The 20,682-nt window shown below is 48.5% G+C and overlaps 1 protein-coding gene across 1 annotated transcript in view; it reads left to right on the top strand.

Annotated features, from left to right (window-relative positions):
- Positions 1-20,682, top strand: part of SLO2 (slowpoke 2) — a 1,142,188-nt gene that overhangs the window by 190,683 nt on the left and 930,823 nt on the right. The window contains 1 exon segment of the mRNA XM_071691568.1: positions 13,832-14,510. The gene's annotated coding sequence lies outside the window, so the exon portion shown is untranslated.

The raw sequence follows: 20,682 nt of genomic DNA, 5'->3' as shown, positions 1-20,682 counted from the left end.
GCATGACGGAAGAGAGAGAGAGAGAAAGAGAGAGAGAGAGAGAGAGAGAGAGAGAGAGAGAGAGAGAGAGAGAGAGAGAGAGAGAGAGAGCTGCTAAAACAAAACAAAAAATGGAGTTGGATGGAAGTGGTTTGTTGTCTAGACTTAATTGGAAGGAAAGGGGAGAACAGAAGTACACGGTTTTAGAACGGAGGTGGAGACGGAATGGGTGAACAGAGAGAGAGAGAGAGAGAGAGAGAGAGAGAGAGAGAGAGAGAGAGAGAGAGAGAGAGCTCGTCGTAATGCGTATGTCTGATCGTGTCCATATTCATTCATCTTGAATAGAGTTGCGAACAGGTCCAGGCTCGGTATGTGTAAGGGCCATGGGAAGGTGTTTGGAGGGCCATGGAGGGATGTTGGGCCATGGGAAGGTGTTTGGAGGGCCATGGAGGGATGCTGGGCCATGGGAAGGTGTTTGGAGGGCCATGGAGGGATGCTGGGCCATGGGAAGGTGTTTGGAGGGCCATGGAGGGATTCTGGGCCATGGGAAGGTGTTTGGAGGGCCATGGAGGGATTCAAGGCCATGGGAAGGTGTTTAGAGGGCAATGGAGGGATTCTGGGCCATGGGAAGGTGCTTAGAGGGCCATGCAGGGATTCTGGGCCATGGGAAGGTGTTTGGAGGGCCATGGAGGGATTCTGGGCCATGGGAAGGTGTTTGGAGGGCCATGGAGGGATTCTGGGCCATGGAAAGGTGTTTGGAGGGCCATGGAGGGATTCTGGGCCATGGGAAGATGTTTGGAGGGTCAAGGTGTGGTATATAGAAGGCCATGGAGGAATGCTGGGCTACGTGAAGGTGTTTGGAGGGCCAGGATGGGGTATATAGAAGGGCCTTGGAGGGGTGCTAGGCCATGGGAAGGTGCTTAGAGGGCCATGGAGGGATTCTGGGCCATGGGAAGTTGTTTGGAGGGCCATGGAGGGCTGCTGGGCCATGGGAAGGTGTTTGGAGGGCCATGGAGGGATTCTGGGCCATGGGAAGGTGTTTGGAGGGCCAGGATTAGACAACTAGTCCACTAGTGAGTGGAGGAGGAAGAGGAGAAGGAGAGCAGTGTGAGAGGATGGGAGAGGGGAGGTGGTGTTTGAGGGAGGGGGAGGGATAGGGTCGTACAGGGAAGGTGGGGGAGATAAGTGGAAGTTCAAATGGGGAGAGAGAGAGAGGGAGGGAGTGGGTGACAGTCACCCGACCCACACAGGTTGGTAGGCCTCCCAGCTGGGTGGGCAGCCACACGACCCCAGCCAGCCAGCCACACGACCCCAGCCAGCCAGCCACACGACCCTCCCCAGCTAGCCAGCAGTGGGTCGTCTGCCTGGCAGGCCCTCCGCCAGCCACGCCTCAATCCGTGACGGGTGTACAAATTATCTGCCAGATATATGTGACGTAGATACATCTTGTAACCAGAGATGCATCGTCTCCCTGTTCACCTTCCATTGCGCTCTGCAGACAACGTAAACCATTACATTACCACAGACACACACACACACACACACACACACACTTGTTTGCCAGATGGCGTCCTAGCTACGTCTCCTCGTTGTATATCAACTGACTGTTACATTTCTCTCTTGTGTCTCCCCTGATGGTGTGATTATTACACGAAAGTGCACTTGGGAACGAATCGTGTTTCATTTTCCCCGTGGACTCATGGGAATATCTTGATTTTGCGCTCAATTATGATCCTTATCAATATCATTTCATTTATTTTTATTTATTTTGCTTTGTCGCTGTCTCCCGCGTTAACGAGGTAGCGCAAGGAAACAGACGAAAGAATGGCCCATGGCCCATGCGCCCCATGGTTAGAAACGCACCCCTTTCCTGTAGATACGCCTCCTTCAGGATAAATCACAGTGTGTGTGGCAGGAACAATCAACGCCCTGTATATGGTTTACGCACGCCTCTCAGACTACAACCAAGGGTCGCCTCTCCCTCCTCCTCCTCCTGCACCTGCTCACCTTGGCACACCCTCCTTCAGGAGCACGAGGCCCAGTGAGAGAGAACACACGTCTCCCATTGCCCTACATTGCACCCCCGCCCCCTCGGTCCGAAATGGTCGATACGCTGGAGCGACGAAAAGGTCGGAGACAGAGTCTGGAAAAGGGGAAGCGTTCAAAGGGTAGGAAAGGGGTGTCCTTCTGAGGGGGAGGGTGAGGCATCAGTGCCCTCCCTCCCTTCCCTCCTACCCTCCCTCCCTGCCCTCATGACTGACTCCTGACGATTCCCTGACGTCAGGAACGTCAGGACGTCCCCTCCCTCCCTCCTCCTCCTCGCACGACGGACGTGTGTCCCCCCACCTCCACCTCGACCCCACCCCCAGCGCCGAACGCTTGAGCAGCCACGGATAACGAAACATACACACGAGATGGGGAAACCTGGTTGAGGAAATATTTCGGTTGTCTCCCAGGGGCTTTGACGATCGCACTCTGGAGTCAGTCTCTCTCTCTCTCTCTCTCTCTCTCTCTCTCTCTCTCTCTCTCTCTCTCTCTCTCTCTCTCTCTCTCTCTCTCTCATCCTCTCGCCAACAGTATGTATATCTCCTAAGCCCCTTACACCCACTGGGCCTTTGCCCCCGCCCATCCCCCCTTACACCTTGGTCAAAATGGCCTGCATATCAACAGTTGAATGACAGTCTTTGTTTCGAAGATGAGAAAAAAAGGGAGAGATAGGTAGTATGTTTGAGGAAAGGAACCTGGATGTTTTGGCTCTGAGTGAAACGAAGCTCAAGCGTAAAAGGGAAGAGTGGTTTGGGAATGTTTTGGGAGTAAAGTCAGGGGTTAGTGAGAGGACAAGAGCCCTGTTTCCCTCCCTTCTCTGGTCTTCGCTGCCGAGTCTAGGCCTGGTCGCTCGCCAAGCAAGGACGCTTTGATGACCAGCCGTGCCGCTTGACACGGTCGAGTTCAAAGCGGATGTCATACTGCTTTTAAAAGCGGGGAGTTGAAAGCGAACGTCAAACTGGATTAAGAGGGCTTTGAAAGCGAATGTCAGACTGCTTTAAGGGAGGTTTTAAAAGCGGATGTGATACTGTTTTAAAGGGGGTTTAACAAGCGTGTAAATCATTTCCTCTGTCTTCGATATTGTGTGGAATATTGACAGGGTACTTTCGCGTCCCCGGAGTGTGGGAGAGAGAGAGGGAGAGGGGGGAGAACCCCTCGCGCGCAGTTTTTTTGCGAAATTGTAGTCGAGTTTTGTGTAGGTCGTGGAATGATGATGGTGACGTAACAGGGTAGGAGCTCCTGTGTGTGTGTGTGTGTGTGTGTGTGTGGGGGGGGGGGACCCCGGTCTGTAAATATGCTGGAGTGAATTTCCAAGATGGTATTATTCATATCTATCTCAAGAGAACAAACGAGCGGGTCCCTGAGAGAAAGTGAGAGAGAGAGAGGCAGAGAGAGAGAGAGGATAGATACACAATGTTCATTAGTCTCTTCATGGGACAGTAATTAGAACACGGGAATGTGATGTCATCAAAGGCATTAGCGTTCGTGGTTTTTTTTAGGAAGGAAAGTAGATTAGACAGTAGGGCGTTTAGGAAGGAAATTAGATGAGACAGTAGGGCGTTTGAGGGAATTGAGACAGTTCAGGGAGATGTGAGGGGAAAGCATGTTTGATACAGAAGAGAAGCTGATGGACAGACTGGTGATGCTGGAGAATTGGACGGTAGAAGAAAAAGACAGGGCCTTCAAGTGTTACTTAAGGGTGAAGTCGCACTCAAGAAAGAACCAATAGAGGGAGTGAAGGAAGGCTGAGAATCCATATGTTTCTCCCTCGGTAATATTTCCAGGGAGAATATGTCCTTTCGTCAACATCTTCAGTTTCGTGATTTATGCTCCCTTGATCGCGTGATTGTCAGCGTGTATTCATGACTCCCTGTCCATCAGGTAATTTACATATACACGCTCGTTAAAGACACAAAAGAGATGTCGTTTTCCATTGTTGATAGCGAACGGCGTCATAGATGTGGGTCGTTGTTGGACCTGATTGACTTTGGCTACGTCATTTGTTTCCGCTGGATAGGGTAAGGCTATGGTCACCCCCACCTCCCGTGCGGGTATATGGTGAAGACGCTGTGGTGGTGAGAATGGTCGGTGCTGTGTCTGTGTCTGTGTCTGGCTGGTCCGCCATCTTTGCGTCTGTCTGTCTGGTCTACTTACAAGTCTGGTTGACAGGTGAATGATGCGATCACCAAGCTTCACATCCAGCGAAGCGGACGGTTTCTGAACACAGTGTAACGTTACGAATAGCACGACCGAGAACTGTGACGCCACATGGACGACTGAGTGTTACACCCCTCACTGTTACAGAGAATTGTAGTGTTACACAAGCGTCCAGCTCTCTCTCTCTCTCAAGGTCGACAGGTGCAGGACTCGTAACACGTCGATCGAGGGATGTTTACTCTGGCTCTGGGTACGTACTTTGTGGGTGTTTGTGACTTCGAAGCACTTCGTGTATCCTCCTCACGCCGGGGTCTTCCGCGAACTCCCCTCCCCCAGCGCCAAGTGGGTCAGGCGTTTGGCCCAGATAACATAACCTCTCGATGTTCTATCTGGCAACGATCGCTGATCCTTGCTCGTCTGTTTCTTCTGTCTATAACCCCACACGTTCCCCTTTTACTCTCAATGTCTCTCTGTCGTCGAAGTCTTCCAGTTCTCGTCGTGGCTCACCTCGCCAGTGATTTCTGATCCCATTCCCTCCTTACCGAGCGCCAGTGTGGCCCTCACAACACGTAGTCTTAATTGGTGGCCTTCTTTCCTATGCGACTTACCTCTGGTCCTCCTCCTTCTCATGGGTTTTGGACACCCTTTTGTGGCGGCGCTCGACGTTTGCGAAGCATATGGCCGGGTGTGACACTAGTTTTTCCTTCATAGATTTCTTGCCTTTGGTTTTTCTGATTCTCTCTCTATTCCCTGATGCATTCCTCTCTGGCCGTTCCGTTCCTGTAGTTCCTACAGCATCGGGACAGCCAGAGACGGTGCGACTTTCTCCTGTTATCTCGTCATTAATGGTGTCCCCACGGTTCTGCCCTGTCACCTACTCTCCTTTTACTCTCCATAGATAGTTTTCTCTCTGTTCGTAACCCTATTCACTTTTGCGCTGACGATTCCATTTTCACAGCTCAACTCACTTTCACTTGCCCTCTTCCACATTCTGACAGTTTTTCTCTTTCTCGAACTGAACTTATCTTTCTCTCGCAGTTTGAGCCAACTTATGCAGTACTTCGGGATGGGGAAGCAGTGAGCTGGTTTAATTCTCCCTATATCTCTTCAAGTGTCAATCGCTTTCCCCAGTCCATTTCCAAAACACCAAAGTTTAGACCTATCATGACCCAAACAAATTGGACATTACCATATCCTCCACTCTGTCCTCGAGACGCCCACATAATCATCATCAGAAACTCTGCCTCCCAGAAGCTGGGAGTATTGTACGGATGCATCAATTATTTTTCCTGGTGAGCAGCTTTTCCATATCTCCAAGCGGGTTTCTTCTTACCCTCCCTTGTGAGGAGCGCTTCCCTCTCAAATGAGGCGGTTTCTCGTCCAACTCCTTATTAGCGGCGGCACTGCAATCGAAGACCTTCCGTCTCATCAATTCTTCAGGCTTCACCTCCTCCCATTCTGTCCGCAGTGAGGGTTGCTGCACACACACACGCACACACACACACACACACACACACACACACACACACACACACACACACACACACTCCTCTCTCTCTCTCTCTCTCTCTCTCTCTCTCTCTCTCTCTCTCTCTCTCTCTCTCTCTCTCTCTCTCTCTCTCTCTCTCTCTCTCTCTTCTGTACAAGTATTTTTGTATTGCTCTCGCGACTCGTCCATGTGTGACCCCAGCCACAGGGGGCTCGTATCCCAACGCTTGTGCCAGGCTGCTGCTTCCCACTGTTTGTGTGTGTATGTGGAGATCATCCACTCGAGGATGAACCGTTGTGATACCTCATCCTCCCTTCTCTGATATCAATGCCACAATTCTTTGTGTATTTCATAGCAGAAGGTTCAGTGATATTTCTCGTGGTAAAAGAGTTGGGAGTTAATAACCGAGATGGCATTACTCCAGTCAATACAATGATGATAGTTTTTAACGTGATTAAACAAGGCACTTGACTCTTGTCTCGTTCTTATACTATATTTACGTGGCTTAAGTCGAACAGAAAGATCCTTACCATGTAGAAATTGTGATACGCTGTATGTTGGGCAGACTGGTAAGGATCTTTCTGTTTGACTTAAACAACGTAAATGTAGTATAAGAACCGTCGTGCTAACGGGTCGTACCGTCGTGCTCAAGGGTCGTACCGCCGTGCTCGAGGGTCGTACCGTCGTGCTCAAGGGTCGTACCTTCGTGCTCAAGGGTCGTGCCGTCGTGCTCGAGGGTCGTAAGTTCATGCTTGAGGGTCAAAGTGTCTCGGGTGAGCAAACATGGGGGGTGGTGTTAATGTAGGAGGGGCTCCCTCCGTGTTTTCAATACCGTCTTTATAGGAATTTCCCAACACCGTTGAGGCTTCCAGTCCAGCGTCTCTGTGTGTGTGTGTGTGTGTGTGTGTGTGTGTGTGTGTGTGTGTATAAATGCCAAGGACACACAACTCACTTCAAACTTTCAGCGTCGACCAGTCATCACCAAACGCTAAAGACTTCCTATTCGTTCTCCTGAGTGATTGATTTATTCTCTCACCTATTTATTCATTTATTCACTCATCTATTCATTCATTTATTCACTCATCTGATTATTCATTTATTCACTTATCTATTTATTCATTTATTTATCATTGTTATATTCTCGTCAGTCAATGTTAATGAGCTGGTTCGATAATGGTACTCCACGTCCTCATGAAGAAGGTTTTTCAAGGCACTACCCCTCCACACTACCCCTCCACACTACCCCTCCACACTACCCCTCCACACTACCACTCCACACTACCCCTCCACACTACCCCTCCACACTACCCCTCCACATAACCACTTCACACTTCCCTTCCACACTACCCCTCCACACTACCCCTCCACACTACCCCTCCACTTAACCACTTCACATTACCCCTCCACATAACCCCTCCACATAGCCACTTCACACTACCCCTCCACACTACCCCTCCACACTACCCCTCCACACTACCTCTCCACATAGCCACTTCACACTACCCCTCCACACTACCCCTCCACACTACCCCTCCACATAACCACTTCACACTACCCCTCCACATAACCACTTCACACTACCCCTCCACATTACCCCTTCACACTACCCCTCCACACTACCCCTCTACACTACGCCTCCACACTACCTCTCCACACTACCGTTCCACATAACCCCTTCACACTACTCCTTCACACTACCCCTCCACATAACCACTTCACACTACCCTCCCCCACACTACCCCTCCATACTACCGCTCCACATAACCCCTCCTCACCTCCCCTCCACACTACCCCTCCATTCATATTCACCCCCAACCCCCTTCTTTGATATCCAATAATACCTCTGTCATCAGTTCTGCTGGCTGGAGACACAGAGGGTGGGCTGAGTGGGCGAGAGTTGACGGATGAGTGTGCACGGTGGGTTCTAGGTTGTGTGGTGGGCTGCTGGAGATCATGGTGTCCGTCCTGGGTCCTTGGCTGATGGTGGGTGATGTGTGGTGGGTTCATTAAGACAGGTGTAGTCGGGTGTGGTTGGTGGGTTTGAGCTAAATGCTGGAGCTGGTGGGTTCATATTTACTCCTGCAGTGACCTGGTCCTGGTGTGACCTGGCTGGTCATGGTGTGACCTGGCTGGTCATGTTGTGACCTGGCTGGTCCTTGTGTGACCCGGCTGGTCCTGGTGTGACCTGACTGGTCCTTGTGTGACCCGGCTGGTCCTTGTGTGACCTGGCTGGTCCTGGTGTGACTTGGCTGGTTCTTGTGTGACCCGGCTGGTCCTGGAGTGACCTGGCTGGTCCTGGAGTGACCTGGTTGGTCATGGTGTGACCTGGCTGGTCCAGGAGTGGCCTGGCTGGTCCTTGTGTGACCTGGCTGGTCCTGGTGTGACCTGGCTGGTCCAGGAGTGGCCTGGCTGGTCCTTGTGTGACCTGGCTGGTCATGGTGTGACCTGGCTGGTCCAGGAGTGGCCTGGCTGGTCATGGTGTGACCTGGTGTGGAAGCTTCAAAGTCTCAGTGACGACTGAACCTTCGAACACGAAGCTTCATTGATGACTGTCTCTCCTCACAGCAGTCGGTATCATTCTTCCGTCCCCCCAGAGATTCATTACGTACCTAATGAGATACTCTCTGGGGTCGGAAAGATAGAGAACAGAGGCTGACCCCTGAGAGTGCACTCCCTCCTCGGAGAAACCACTCCGTGTCCTTCAAGAGATTCGAGACGACTCGGGCTCAGAACTCGAGCCCTTGTGCTTCGATCAGGTGAATCCGTGAAGCCCTCACAGTCTCGATCCGAACGCCTCGTCTTCGAATGATCCGATCCTCTGTGGTTGACTCCGGACTTTGGCAAAAGTATATGATTCCTTCTTTAACCCTCTATGTTCACCTGTTGGGGGGGTGAGCAGCAGCCTCGCCCGGAGAAGGTGAAGGTGGCGTGATCGCCTGCCTCAGGGTGAGGGAGAGGGTGAGGGAGGGAGGTGCTGGTGGGATGGGAGAGGAATGGGAGAGGGGAATGTGTGTGTGTGTGGAACTATTGATTTTATTGACGTGGCGAGACACAGGACCCCCGAAATATCTTGATCGCCCAACCCTGTGGTCTTCTGTTATCCCAGTCCTTCCGTGTGTCCTGTCTGCTCGTGCACGACGGCCAAGGAGGGAGGGAGAGAGAGAGAGAGAGAGAGAGAGAGAGAGAGAGAGAGAGAGAGAGAGAGAAAGAGAGAGAGTTATTCGTGGCCTTAGGGAATATGCTTGTACGAGAGGTTAGGTTAGGTTAGGTTAGGTTAGGTTAGGTTAGGTTATACCAGCAGGAATATGGTTATACTACTACGAGAAGTTTGAGGTTATATCAGCAGTTCTATAGATATGATAGAGGCTTGAGGCTATACCATCAGCAGGCATGTGGTTATACCAGAGGTATGCCATATCAACAAGACAATATGGTCATACCCAGCAATGTAAAAGTCTTATGTGTAGATTTTGTATATGACTCCTTCGACTATTGTTGGCTGAGTTGAAGCGTATGTACGTACGTGTTGGCTGAGCTGAAGCGTATATACGTACGTGTTGGCTGAGCTAAAGCGTATGTACGTACGTGTTGGCTGAGATGAAGCGTATGTACGTACGTGTTGGCTGAGCTGAAGCGTATGTACGGAGGTATTAGCCAGTGGAAGAAGCAAACGTCTGTGATCTTACCACTGTGGCAGGAGTTCCACTGCAGAACCCTGAATGATTCATGCCCCCGTCTCTGTTGTCAGCCTGTGCAGGTGTTGTCCCCCCACCAAACACCTGAAGGTGTTGTCCCCCCACCAAACACCTGAAGGTGTTGTCCCACCACCAAACACCTGAAGGTGGTGTGTCCCCACCAAACACCTGCAGGTGTTGTTGTCCCACCAAACACCTGAAGGTGGTGTGTCCCACCAAACACCTGTAGATGTTCCACACTTCACCATACACCCCCACCTCTCTCTCTCTCTCTCTCTCTCTCTCTCTCTCTCTCTCTCTCTCTCTCTCTCTCTCTCTCTCTCCTCCACCCCCAGCGAGTCGTTCCACTCCCCCACACACACACCCTTCCCCCCTCGGCCAGCCACACCACTGGCATTATTAACCCCACTGTAGTGATCCACTGCGGAGAGGAGGGTGGGGGGGGTGTGTCTGTTGCGTCTCGATACATCATGACACGCGCGTGGGAAAGACGCCCTTACTGTCGGGGTCGTGGACGAGCGCTTGTTGTTAACGAGCGGTGAAGTGGTTGTTTATGTTGGCCTCTCGACCATGGTTTGCTTGTGTGTGTTTGTCATATGTGTCATGGGCGTGTCATTAAGAGCTAATGATGTTGGTATGACAGTTAGGTATGGACAAGGGATGTATGACACATTTTTTTCCATTCACTTCTCTAATGAATTATATATATATTTTTTGTTATTATTTTGCTTTGTCGCTGTCTCCCGCGTTTGCGAGGTAGCGCAAGGAAACAGACGAAAGAAAATGGCCCACCCCACCCCCATACACATGTATATACATACACGTCCACACACGCAAATATACATACCTATACATCTCAATGTACACATATATATACACACACAGACACACACATATATACCCATGCACACAATTCACACTGTCTGCCTCTATTCATTCCCATCGCCACCTCGCCACACATGGAATACCATCCCCCTCCCCCCTCATGTGTGCGAGGTAGCGCTAGGAAAAGACAACAAAGGCCCCATTCGTTCACACTCAGTCTCTAGCTGTCATGCAATAATGCCCGAAACCACAGCTCCCTTTCCACATCCAGGCTCCACACAACTTTCCATGGTTTACCCCAGACGCTTCACATGCCCTGATTCAATCCACTGACAGCACGTCAACCCCGGTATACCACATCGATCCAATTCACTCTAATCCTTGCCCGCCTTTCACCCTCCTGCATGTTCAGGCCCCGATCACTCAAAATCTTTTTCACTCCATCTTTCCACCTCCAGTTTGGTCTCCCACTTCTCCTCGTTCCCTCCACCTCCGACACATATATCCTTTTGGTCAATCTTTCCTCACTCATTCTCTCCATGTGCCCAAACCATTTCAAAACACCCTCTTCTGCTCTCTCAACCACGCTCTTTTTATTTCCACACATCTCTCTTACCCTTACATTACTTACTCGATCAAACCACCTCACACCACACATTGTCCTCAAACATCTCATTTCCAGCACATCCACCCTCCTGCGCACAACTCTATCCATAGCCCACGCCTCGCAACCATACAACATTGTTGGAACCACTGTTCCTTCAAACATACCCATTTTTGCTTTCCGAGATAATGCTCTCGACTTCCAAACATTCTTCAAGGCTCCCAGGATTTTCGTCCCCTCCCCAACCTTATGATTCACTTCCGCTTCCATGGTTCCATCCGCTGCCAGATCCACTCCCAGATATCTAAAACACTTTACTTCCTCCAGTTTTTCTCCATTCAAACTTACCTCCCAATTGACTTGACCCTCAACCCTACTGTACCTAATAACCTTGCTCTTATTCACATTTACTCTTAACTTTCTTCTTTCACACTCTTTACCAAACCCAGTCACCAGCTTCTGCAGTTTCTCACATGAATCAGCCACCAGCGCTGTATCATCAGCGAACAACAACTGACTCACTTCCCAAGCTCTCTCATCCACAACAGACTTCATACTTGCCCCTCTTTCCAAAACTCTTGCATTCACCTCCCTAACAACCCCATCCATAAACAAATTAAACAACCATGGAGACATCACACACCCCTGCCGCAAACCTACATTCACTGAGAACCAATTACTTTCCTCTCTTCCTACACGTACACATGCCTTACATCCTCGATAAAAACTTTTCACTGCTTCTAACAACTTGCCTCCTACACCATATATTCTTAATACCTTCCACAGAGCATCTCTATCAACTCTATCATATGCCTTCTCCAGATCCATAAATGCTGCATACAAATCCATATATATATATATATATATATATATATATATATATATATATATATATATATATATATATATATGTATATATATATATATATATATATATATATATATATCCATATATATATTATATGGGAAGGTATTGATTGAGAGGGTGAAGGCATGTACAGAGCATCAGATTGGGGAAGAGCAGTGTGGTTTCAGAAGTGGTAGAGGATGTGTGGATCAGGTATTTGCTTTGAAGAATGTATGTGAGAAACACTTAGAAAAGCAAATGGATTTGTATGTAGCATTTATGGATCTGGAGAAGGCATATGATAGAGTTGATAGAGATGCTCTGTGGAAGGTATTAAGAATATATGGTGTGGGAGGCAAGTTGTTAGAAGCAGTGAAAAGTTTTTATCGAGGATGTAAGGCATGTGTAGGTATGTATATTTGCGTGCGTGGACGTATGTATATGCATGTGTATGGGGGGGGTTGGGCCATTTCTTTCGTCTGTTTCCTTGCGCTACCTCGCAAACGCGGGAGACAGCGACAAAGTATAATAAAAAAAAAGAATTAAGGCATGTGTACGTGTAGGAAGAGAGGAAAGTGATTGGTTCTCAGTGAATGTAGGTTTGCGGCAGGGGTGTGTGATGTCTCCATGGTTGTTTAATTTGTTTATGGATGGGGTTGTTAGGGAGGTGAATGCAAGAGTTTTGGAAAGAGGGGCAAGTATGAAGTCTGTTGTGGATGAGAGAGCCTGGGAAGTGAGTCAGTTGTTGTTCGCTGATGATACAGCGCTGGTGACTGATTCATGTGAGAAACTGCAGAAGCTGGTGACTGAGTTTGGTAAAGTGTGTGAAAGAAGAAAGTTGAGAGTAAATGTGAATAAGAGCAAGGTTATTAGGTACAGTAGGGTTGAGGGTCAAGTCAATTGGGAGGTAAGTTTGAATGGAGAAAAACTGGAGGAAGTAAAGTGTTTTAGATATCTGGGAGTGGATCTGGCAGCGGATGGAACCATGGAAGCGGAAGTGGATCATAGGGTGGGGGAGGGGGCGAAAATCCTGGGAGCCTTGAAGAATGTTTGGAAGTCGAGAACATTATCTCGGAAAGCAAAAATGGGTATGTTTGAAGGAATAGTGGTTCCAACAATGTTGTATGGTTGCGAGGCGTGGGCTATGGATAGAGTTGTGCGCAGGAGGGTGGATGTGCTGGAAATGAGATGTTTGAGGACAATGTGTGGTGTGAGGTGGTTTGATCGAGTAAGTAACGTAAGGGTAAGAGAGATGTGTGGAAATAAAAAGAGCGTGGTTGAGAGAGCAGAAGAGGGTGTTTTGAAATGGTTTGGGCACATGGAGAGAATGAGTGAGGAAAGATTGACCAAGAGGATATATGTGTCGGAGGTGGAGGGAACGAGGAGAAGTGGGAGACCAAATTGGAGGTGGAAAGATGGAGTGAAAAAGATTTTGTGTGATCGGGGCCTGAACATGCAGGAGGGTGAAAGGAGGGCAAGGAATAGAGTGAATTGGATCGATGTGGTATACCGGGTTTGACGTGCTGTCAGTGGATTGAATCAGGGCATGTGAAGGGTCTGGGGTAAACCATGGAAAGCTGTGTAGGTATGTTTATTTGCGTGTGTGGACGTATGTATATACATGTGTATGGGGGTGGGTTGGGCCATTTCTTTCGTCTGTTTCCTTGCGCTACCTCGCAAACGCGGGAGACAGCGGCAAAAAAAAAAGAAAAAAAATATCCATATATATATACAAATCCATATATATATATATATATATATATATATATATATATATATATATATATATATATATATATATACATATATATCCCTTGTGCACGACGGCACGACCCCCTCTTTTTCTGTAGTACGACGGTACGACCTCTTTCGTCACGACGGTGCGACCCCATTGGTCGTGTTGGACTTAGCCCTCTCCACCCAAGGGTCCTACCCTTTGGTCGTGCTGGTTTAACCCCTTTCCACCCAAGGGTCGTACCCTTTGGTCGTGCTGGTCTAGCCCCTTTCGTCCCAAGGGTCGTACCCTCTCACTTTTTTCCCAAAGAGGGAGGTCGTGCCGTCGCACGCAAGAAAGGGGGGGTCGTTTTGAGACACAAGGGTCGTACTGGAATGGGTTGAACGACCATTCATGGTACAGTCCCACCTGTGGTGCAGGTGTTACAGGTGTGTTGGTGAATACCTTCCAACAGGTGTGTAGGAGAGAGAGAGAGAGAGGGAGAGGGAAGCCTCGCCGCCCCTCAACAGCGCCAACACTCCCTCATAATCCCCAACACCGCTAGAGGACCTCGTCAGCCACTTCGTCAGCGTCGCCTACCTCGTCAGCCACTTCGTCAGCGTCGCCTACCTCGTCAGCCACTTCGTCAGCGCCGCCGGCAGGAGAGAGACAGAGAGAGACAGACAACGGCCGAGAATAATGATGCTGCCTCCTCCTCCTCCTCCTCCTCCTCCTTCTTCTTCTTCTCCTCCTCCTGCAGGAGCCGCTGAGAGCTTACGACGCCCCTGGGCCAGCCGGGCCAAGGCACTCAGTCCCACCGGCCAGATGAAGCTGATCCTGTGATCCTCACACACGGAACCTGGCCAAATCCACGACCAACACACACAAACACACACACACACACACACACACGCAAACACACACGCCTGGCCCACTCCACAGCCCAACACACACACACACACATATACACACACATACTTCGCTTGGCCAATTCCACACTCACACACACACACACTGAGCTTGGCCACTCTCAGCTTCCATTTGGCCGGATCGCCATCGCCCTGAACTTGGCCTGGCCCCCCCCGGGCCAATAAGCCGGGCCGAGCTTGTTCAAGAACTTCATCTGTGATAAATAAGAAACACTTTCTTAGTAGGTACGTGAAATTAGCCTTCGCCATCGTGTGTAGATAACTGAAGTAAATGATAAACATATTGATAAATGGCTCATTAAATGGGCTTTTGTCTTTTGATAGTTTGTGGAGATAATTGTTTGTTTGTTTGTCGTAATTTTAAGGAATGATTTGTTGATTTATCGACCCCCATACCATGTGCTAACGAGATCACCTTCCCTTGCCTCGTCTAATTGATCAATTAGTGTTGGTGGAAGAAGGTGACCCTAGTGTGAGATCATCTCTTGCTAGGACGGACACACTGTGTCGTGGGTCAGTTTACCTGTGTCTTGGGTTAGTTTACTCCTGTCGCGGGTTAGTTTACCTCTGTCGTGGGTCAGTTTACCTGTGTCTTGGGTTAGTTTACCTGTGTCTTGGGTTAGTTTATTTCTGTCGTTGGTCAGTTTACCTGTGTCTTGGGTTAGTTTACTTCTGTCGTTGGTCAGTTTACCTGTGTCTTGGGTTAGTTTACTTCTGTCGTGGGTCAGTTTACTTCTGTCGTGGGTCAGTTTACTTCCGTCGTGGGTCAGTTTACCTCTGTCGTGGGTCAGTTTACCTGTGTCTTGGGTTAGTTTACCTGTGTCTTGGGTTAGTTTACTTCTGTCGTTGGTCAGTTTACCTGTGTCTTGGGTTAGTTTACTTCTGTCGTTGGTCAGTTTACCTGTGTCTTGGGTTAGTTTACTTCTATCGTGGGTCAGTTTACCTCTGTCGTGGGTGAGTATACCTGTGTCTTGGGTTAGTTTACTTCTGTCGTGGGTCAGTTTACCTCTGTCGTGGGTCAGTTTACCTGTGTCTTGGTTTAGTTTACCTCTGTCGTTGGTCAGATTACCTGTGTCGTGGGTTAGATTACCTCTATTGTGGGTCAGTTTACCTGGGTCTTGGGTTAGTTTACTTCTGTCGTGGGTCAGTTTACCTGTGTCTTGGGTTAGATTACCTCTATTGTGGGTTAGTTTACCTGTTTCTTGGGTTAGTTTACCTCTGTCGTGGGTCAGTTTACCTATGTCTTGGGTTGGTTTACCTCTGTCGTTGGTCAGTTTACCTGTGTCTTGGGTTAGTTTACTTCTGTCGTGGGTCAGTTTACCCTGTCGTGGGCTAGTTTAACTGTGTCTTGGGTTAGTTTACCTCTGTCGTGGGTTAGTTTACCTGTGTCTTGGGTTGGTTTACCTCTGTCGTTGGTCAGTTTACCTGTGTCGTGGGTCAGTTTACTTCTGTTGTGGGTTAGATTACCTCTATTGTGGGTCAATTTACCTGTGTCTTGGGTTAGTTTACTTCTGTCGTGGGTCGGTTTACCTCTCTCCTGGGTTAGTTTACCTGTGTCTTGGGTCAGTTTACCTCTGTCGTTGGTTAGTTTACCTGTGTCGTGGCTAAGTTTACCCAAGTCCTGGATAGGTTTACCTATGTCGAGGGTCATTTACCTGTGGCGAGGTATATATCACCTTAGTTTACTTTGGATGTAGTCAGTTTACAAGTATTCGGCAATTGATTTACATTGGTTGTCTACGTGTTTACCTATCAGTCATTAGTTTACGTAGAGGTTTACAGTCATCTGACATCATTTAACAAGAGTTGCCGAAAGTCATCACCAGTTTACTTTGAGTGAGAGAGTTTACAGTCCATACGTTTCGGTTTACTATTTTCTGTTATCTCTTATCAGAAGGTTTACGGGTCATCACTTCAGATATCTTAAGATGGTTTACCCTAACCCTTCCACGCATATCTAATGTAAACAGTTTACTACCATTGGTCAGTTTAGGTAAACTTGTTCTGTGGTCGTCATCTTCCTTGTCATGTTCACTCTCGCCAGGGTTGTCTTTTGTCACTATCCTACCTCACCATCACCTTCAGAAGGGGCCCACAGTCCCGTCCAAAGAACTCCGTTTCCCCCGCTACTGGAAGCAGCGCAGCGTTAGACCTGCAAGGTCAGCTGGAGGAAAAAGGAAAAAAAAGGGGGTTGGTGGAGGGGTGGGTGGGGGGGGGAGTCCGTGGAGTTTTAACCCCCCCCCCCCATATTCCAATTTATGTTCCAAGTCATATTCCAAGTTATATTCCAAGTCATATTGCAAGTTATATTCCAAGTCATATTCCAAGTCATATTCCAAGTTGAATTCCAAGTTAAAATTCCAAGTTGCATTCCAAGTTGAAATTCCAAGTTGAATTTCAAAATGAAATTTCAAGTTGAATTTCAAGTTAAAATTTCAAGTTGAATTCCAAGTTAGATTCCAAGTTGAATTCCAAGTTAGAAACCCAAGCTGAATTTCAAGTTAGAATTCCAAGTTGAATTCCAAGTTAGAATTCCAAGTTGAATTCCAAGTTAGAATTCCAAGTTGAATTCCAAGTTAGAATTCCAAGTTGAATTCCAAGTTAGAATTCCAAGTTGAATCCCAAGTTAGAATCCCAAGTGAAATTCCAAGTTAGAATCCCAAGTGAAATTCCAAGTTACATTCCAAGTTAAATTTCAAGGTAAATTCTAAGTTATATTTCAAGTCAAATTCCAAGATATATTGCATGCTAAAATTCCAAATTATATTCCAACTGATATTCCAAGTTAGATTCCAACTGATATTCCAAGTTAAATTCCAAGTTAAAATCCAAGTTAACGATTTTTCTTGCAAAGGTCAGACGTTGTTGGAATGTCGAAAATCCATTTCTTTTTTCGTGTGTGGGAAAGTTTGGGGCAAAATGTTCACTGTCCACAAAATTGTTATTGGCGTTAATGAAGGCGATTATTCATGGTAATTAATGCGGGCTCAAGTTACGGTGGGGGGGGTTTGGTCCCCCCCCCCCCACCGTGGGGTTTCGTCTCGCCACGCCCCCGCAGACGTGAATGAAGATGTTGTGAATTGAATGATGATGATGAATGATGAAATGATCCTTGTGCATCTGGGCGTCGTGGGGGGGGATGAACACCACCACCGTCTCGTTTGCTGGATTATCTTGTTCTTCGTTGGATTATCGGCTTCCTGCAGGAACCTTGGGGTTGCCTTCGCCCCGCGAGATGAAAAGGGGAGGGAGGGAGTTGCAGGGCCTTCCAGACTTGGTGTATGTGTGCCATGCAAGACGCCAGTGTCGTGACCTGGCAGTGAAGAAAGGACGGTTTGACGGTGAAAAGGGGCGGTCAGACAGTGAAGAGGAGGTACGACCTGGCAGTGAAAAGAGGTACGCCCTGGCAGTGAATAGGAGGTACGACCTGGCAGTGAAGAGGAGGTACGACCTGGCAGTGAAGAGGAGGTACGACCTGGCAATGAAGAGGGGCGGCCGGGCAGTGAAAAGGGGTACGACTAGACAGTAAAAGAGAGGTGTACGACCAGGCAGTGAAGATGGGTACGACCTGGCAGTGAAAAGAGGTATGACCAGGCAGTGAAAAGGGGTACGACCTGGCAGTGAAGATGGGTACGACCAGGCAGTAGAAGAGAGGTGTACGATCAGGCAGTGAAGATGGGTATGACCAGGCAGTGGAAGAGAGGTGTACGACCAGGCAGTAGACGAGAGGTGAACGACCAGGCAGTAGAAGAAAGGTGTACGACCAGGCAGTGAAGATGGGTACGACCAGGCAGTGAAGAAAGGTACGACCAGGCAGTAGAAGAAAGGTGTACGACCTGGCAGTGAAGATTGGTACTACCTGGCAGTGAAGATGGGTATGACCTGGCAGTGAAGATTGGTGTACGACCAGGCAGTGAAGATGAGTACGACCAGGCAGTGAAGAAAGGTACGACCAGGCAGTAGAAGAAAGGTGTACGACCTGGCAGTGAAGATTGGTACTACCTGGCAGTGAAGATGGGTATGACCTGGCAGTGAAGATGGGTGTACGACCAGGCAGTGAAGATGAGTACGACCAGGCAGTGAAGATGGGTACGACCTGGCAGTGAAGATAGGTATGACCAGGCAGTAGAAGAGAGGTACGACCTGGCAGTGAAGATGGGGGTACGACCAGGCAGTAGAAGATTAACCAGAGCTGAACATGAAGGCCACCAGAGAGAGGCCTGTGTGTGCCGCCATGTGACGCTAGTATGTGGCCCTGATCCAGACACTTCCGGCCATTCATATGACCCCTTCACACGCTTGACCCACCATCACCCGGTTCCTGGGGAAGTCCATTCGATAATCACAATGGATCTTGACCAGATGAAAGGAGTCGTGTGATGAGTTCCTCCTTCAGGATGCCGTCAAGGGCGGTAAGCAACGTGAGTGGTGACGGATGAGGGAGGGAGGAACACATCAACTCAAGGAAGTAATATTGTGGACGGGCGGCAGGAGGAAGATCCAAACCTTTTCCATAGATTCATCAAGAGGGAGTTAGTCAGCGAAAGACCTTCTAATCACGGGTATAGGATTAGGAGGGAGGGAGGTGTCGTGGATGATGATGATGAGGGTGTGTGAGGGGTCTGAAAGATCGAGAGGAGACGGTGAACTACACACATACCTGAGCGGCAACACCCATTTGATAATAGAAAGGAGGTCATGTATACGAAAAGAAAGCTCAGATTTCCACGAGAGAGTGAGCTCCGTTCGAGACAAAAAACTGAATGGAGTGTCCATTCCTGGTAATCCAGAACGCGTGTGACACCGTGCCATGTAGGAGGCCAGGAAGGAGACTGCATCTCCAGGCAGGGATAAAGGAGACTCCTTCAGTATATAGGAGATTATCCCAAGGGACCAAAGACCAAATGTCAGAGGCGCCTTGGGACTCGAAGTGGGATGAGGCCACCAGCAGCGTGTAGTGCACATGGCCCCGACCCGCACATGTTAGCTGATGATGCCGAGGTCTCGTGAGTGACACAGAGAGAGAGCGAAGGCAATGGCATCATTCTACAACGAGACCTAAACAGACGGCGAAGTTTTCGTCTGAGACATGGTTGATGACACTCAGACCCCCGAGGAAATGTCAGGTAATGGGACCTGGGACCCATTGAAAGGCGGCCTTTCGATTAGCCTTCAGCGGGAAATGAGCCGCAGGAATCTGTATTTCAGGAGACATTTCGCGAGTAGACATCGTCCCCAGCTTGTCACGCTCTAGGAGAAGAGGGTTTACGACGCGAAAGGTGCTCACATCCTACGTTAGGCGAAGGTTAGGTCACACTGCTCACACTTGGTTACCGCCGAGGCTAAAGAAGCACGAAGAGCTGATAGAGAAAGTCCAGAGGAAGTGCGACAAAGACGAAGCCAGGTTTAAGACCTGAGGCCGTACATTTGTCAACTTTGGAAGAGAAAAGAGTGAGGAGTGTCTCAGAGTGTGGGGTAAAGTGTCAAGACTTGAGGCCCCACGGGTGTAGAACTCCCCTACCCCCGTACAGTACACACACACACACACACACACACACACACACACACACACACACACACAAGGCCAACTCCTTCAATATAACTTTGTCTTCGGCCAGCTACAGTATATATATATATATATATATATATATATATATATATATATATATATATATATATATATATATCAACAACTTAATGTTTACAGTTCTCAGGTGTACACTAAATGGAAACACTATTAGTTTATTCGCCATTGCTCTTATTTTCACTGGTATGTAAACAATATTCACAACACAGCACCAAGTTAACTGAGTAAATACACTTGGAACAATCGTATAAATACACTTGGAACAATCGTATAAACAGACACTCTGGGTACATCCTGTATATATATATATATATATATATATATTCCGGGTATTGATGCTATCTCCCTGTCACGACCGGATGGCTGTTTCTCGCCATGATCAAAGGCGTTCCTCGAAGAGGCAACAAATGGAAGCCTAAATATATAGTGTTATCTGTGTGGATGAAGAAGTCGTACTGAGGATGCTGGGTGCTCTTGACGGGGCTAGCAACAGTCCACCTATTTGCTGACACTACAGGAAGAATGCAGCCAATCTGAAGTCACATAGCCCAGGAGCAGGATGTAGCAGATAAGTTGCTGCTCAGCTGGATGGAAGGCATCATTGAAGAGATACCTGAGGGTGAGATGAACAGCCCATACCCCACATTCTACTTTCCTCATCATCCTGTCGTCAGGGAAGTCAGCACCACAAGTAAAGCATCCTCCTCGAAGGCTCAGAGTGGGGTGCCTAAATGTGTGTGGATGTAACCAAGATGTGAAGACCCTTACTGGAAAAACAATCACTCTTGAAGTAGAACCTTCAGACACAAT

This window comes from Panulirus ornatus, chromosome 50 (genome assembly GCF_036320965.1).
Source record: "Panulirus ornatus isolate Po-2019 chromosome 50, ASM3632096v1, whole genome shotgun sequence".
Taxonomy (NCBI): domain Eukaryota; kingdom Metazoa; phylum Arthropoda; class Malacostraca; order Decapoda; family Palinuridae; genus Panulirus; species Panulirus ornatus.
This window is presented reverse-complemented; position numbering and strand designations above follow the sequence as displayed.